We start from the raw sequence: 3,924 nt of genomic DNA, 5'->3' as shown, positions 1-3,924 counted from the left end.
AAAAAAAAAAAAAAGGCAGACTTATCCAAGTGGATGCAGTTACACACCTAGATTTTAATAATTTAGAGAAAATACAGGATTTACATATTAGGAGGTATATTTTTCTAGAAGCCAACCAAAACTTTAGAGGAACCCAGGAGCACAGCTGCAACACACAGATGTTAACCAGTACAGAGAATTCACTTACTAATTAATACTGAACGTGACTCAGGAGAGTACAGATGAGATCACAGCTTATCACCTCCTATGCTGGACAGGTGTTAGTAGGTGGTGATGGTGAGGGCCACCATGGGCCTGTTCCCCAACATGATTGTCCACAAGTGCACACACAGCCATACACACACACTCATAGACTCTGTAAGCAGAGTCACACAGGCATACACATACAAAAACACACGTGTGTATGTGAAATCACACACATGCACACATACTTCCACAGACCATCTAAGGACACACCACTAAGTTTCTCAGGAAACTTCTGCTGGATTCCCTCACTGCTCATTCCCTCCTGGCCAGTGGGCTGGGGGTCACTCCCACAGCAACAAGAATTGGATGCTGTATAGAGTCAAGAATTTGCCTTCACTGTGCCATGACTTCATCTCTGGAATGGTCCTGCCTCCACTTTCCAACGAATACTCTAAATGTCAAGAACACGCGTTGGGACCTGTGCTAATCTTTATAAGTTGACTCATGATGGATAAACCATTAATAAGATTTAAAAGCTTCCCTGCAAGGGCTTCAGTGAGCCTTAAGGCAGAGCCTGGCCCTTAGGGCTCACCCCGTTATTCTCAGTACCATCTAGTACGCGGAGTCTGGGTAGATCAAGCTCTGTCATTGTAATAGACAGAAAGGACAGAGCACCCTGGGGCAGGAGGGGAGTAAGCAAGAAAGAAGTAAGTTAACATTAAGTAGGACAGCCGGGCAGTGGAAAGGTGGGCGCTCAGACTGGTGCTGGCAGTTCCCTTTCTTTAGGGATCAGCTCGCCACAGGATCTACCACCTGACACTCCATAAGAAGCCACCCCAGACTGTGCCCCTTGAGCTGAGGGCACATATCCTTGAGTTGGCTTCTAACACCTCTTATCTCTGATTTCTTTGTTTTCTGACTTTGGCTTGATTTTTTAACTATTTTATGAACCTGTTTGTTATACATAGAGGGTACTGCATGCAAGTTACATGAAATTGGACTCCAAATAGCTTAATTCTTTTTTTTTCTGCCAGAGACAGATCCCAAAGATCCAACACAAGTAATCCTCAGGTGTGGGAAAGAAGTTATCCCCCCCCCATTATGCTGCTAAGACTTATGAAGCAGCAGCAATGTGACCCCAGTCCCTACTCCAAACGTGGGAAGCTATACATACCAAGAAGTAGGGATTGCAGAAACAAATACAGGACAACTGCAGACATCTAATCTTGAAATGTCACCTATCTGGACTTTGGTAGCAGAAGCCCAAGGAACATAGGATTATGGTTTTGTGTATATGGACATTGTCCTCTAGTCCAAAGGATATGACTCTGTGGCAGATGGGAACCTGGAACATTGGATGTTATCTTAATTACACTGCTTACTTCCACAGGTAAATGTCAAGATCACACCTGTGCTAATCTTTGGAAGTAACACCGCTGAATGCTAAGGCCTATTTTTTGATGGCAATGTGGGTAGACTTCACATTCCTTTGTCCATCAGGCAGGTCCAGCGTATACATGGAAAATTTGTGTTTAAAATACTTTCCTCATTGATTTTATTGAAATTTCAGAGATGCTTCCTGGGGGCAGAGGGAGTTGCAAGTTGCTAAATTCAAATTTCTAAGCACAACGTTTATTTCTTGTGGCAAACATGTGGATACTGAACGACTCCTCCCTATCAGCCTAACCTTAAATGCACACCCTAAACAGCCACATGGGGGACTACTTAGTGACTCATGGTGGGAGGTAGGCAGATGGGTGAGCAGGGGAGAAAATCTCCCAAAATGCACAACGCCCTCCCAGGTAGAGAGGGTCTGGGACATAGGCCTGGGTCACCCACAGGGCAACTCTTTCTGAGGTCAACACTTCCTGGGGCCCAACCTGGTCCTGGATTTGCCTGGGGAAGACCTTTTCGGTCACGACCCATAAGGCAGTGTGGCCACTCTGCTCCCAAACTGAAGCAACCTGCCCTCCTCTTCTCCAGTCTAAAATCCCCTTCGGCCCTCCTCCCTCCTCCTGTCTTGGGGCCCCAGCCCGGCTCGGCCCGAAGTGATTCCTGTTCTTTCCTTCCTCCTCCTCTTCCTCTCCTCCATTTCTCATCATCTTGCACTCATTCTCTGCTCCTATCCGTCGTTTCTCTTGTCCCTCTCCTCCTGCCTCTCTCGTTCCATTCACCCTCCTCCTGCCCGTTGTGCCCCATTCAACCTTCCTTCTGCCCCGCACTTCCCTCTCTCAGTACGAATCAGGTTCTGAGAGCCCTGACAACTCCCCGCACGGCAGCGCAAGCCCCTTACCCGGGCGCGGCAGGCCTGCGGTGGCCCGGCGGCCCTCGGACGTGGGGAAGAGCCCGCGACCCGGCGCGGGGACGTGGCCGGCAGCACAGCCAAGACAGCTCAGGGGAGCGCGCCCTGCCGGGGCCCCGCCCAGGATGTCCGGAAGTAGCGTCACGGAGGCGGGCCCGGGGCGGGGCGGCCCGTCGGGGGCAGGGAGTGGTCCCGGCGGTGTCTGGCGCTGCCGGACGCGAGCCGGAAGCGAGGGGTGTGACTGCACTCAGGCCCCGCCTCCGAGCCCCGGCTTGGGCCACGCCTAGCGCGCGGCCGGAAGAAGTTATTTTCGGAAGGTCTGCGGCGGAAGCGGGTGTTCTCGGGGTGCGGCTCCCGGACTGTACTAGCTGGCGTTTGGGGGTCCCGGGTGGGGCAGGTCGACCTCAGAGGTACCTATTCGGAGCGCAGGGGACCGAGCCTACGGGTGACCTCGAAGCGCCTCGTGAGATCTTCCCGCGCTTCCCCCCACCTCTTGCGTCCAGTAGCTTGGGAGGCTCTGAGGTGCCCTAGACGTCACAGGGGTGGCAGCTAACGATTTGTGCACTTAGAAAGTGTCAGGCCCGTGCTAAGCACTGTACCCGCAGGACCAGTGTCTTAATTCTGCATGGAGGAAGGAGCTTCGTCCCAGACTCAAAAACTGAGGCTCAGAAAGTGCTTTGTAAGACATGAGGTAACAATGGGGCAAACGGAGTGCAGAGAAAAGTATGTGGGACTTAACTTTAATTAGAAGAGGTTTGGCAAGTTACTAGTTCTGTGACCGCACTCTGTGTAAGACCCTCAGGCACCCCCAAGTCCAAACTAAAACCCATCAAGGATGATCTTCCAGGAGGAAACCAAAAAGGCTTTATTTCCAGTTTTATAACCCACCCTTAGGGTGTTGGGCTAGGAAACCGAACACCCAGAAAGCTGAGAGTGCAAAAACAGGGTCAACGGCCTCTCCGAGCTCTGGGAAGCTCTGGGAGCGTCTGAAATGCGATTTATGATGTCACCACCGCGGTGTTCAGTTTCATGCTTCAGGGATAACCTGCAGGGACGGATTTGCTGAGACCTAGCGCACTTGGGAAGACACGTGAAGACAAGATCCTTTTGCTTTGTGTGTGCTTTTAATGCTCCCAGTTAGCTCAGCTCTAACAGAAGTGCGGTATCCTACTCACTGCAGAAGTGAAAACACATCCGAATTGCCAGATGAAGTTCTCTCTTTGTCCACCTCAAAACTTGAAGTTCTCTCTTTCTCCACCTCAAAACTCAGTGTCTAGGACTCCATGTTTTCATTTCCTCTTTGGCACTCAGTGTCTAGGACTCCATGTTTTCATTTCCTCTTTGGCAAAATAGGTATAATGTTTACTTCTGGGGTTAAAATCACAAAGACAAGACACAGTCCCTTCTCTCTAGAGCAGAGGGCAGCTGGCCTACCA

At 50.6% G+C, this 3,924-nt stretch overlaps 1 protein-coding gene across 1 annotated transcript in view; it reads right to left on the bottom strand.

Moving 5' to 3' along the window:
* Window positions 1-2,544, bottom strand: part of CUNH11orf24 (chromosome unknown C11orf24 homolog) — a 10,608-nt gene extending 8,064 nt beyond the window's left edge. Inside the window, exon 1 of the mRNA XM_023518330.1 lies at window positions 2,480-2,544. The gene's annotated coding sequence lies outside the window, so the exon portion shown is untranslated. The remainder of the gene's footprint in view (window positions 1-2,479) is intronic.
* Between the last annotated feature and the right edge of the window lie 1,380 nt (window positions 2,545-3,924).

Source organism: Otolemur garnettii, unplaced genomic scaffold (assembly GCF_000181295.1).
Source record: "Otolemur garnettii isolate 467f Iridium unplaced genomic scaffold, OtoGar3 scaffold00134, whole genome shotgun sequence".
NCBI lineage: Eukaryota > Metazoa > Chordata > Mammalia > Primates > Galagidae > Otolemur > Otolemur garnettii.
Note: the sequence above shows the minus strand (reverse complement) of the source record. Positions and strands in the feature narration are given on the sequence as shown.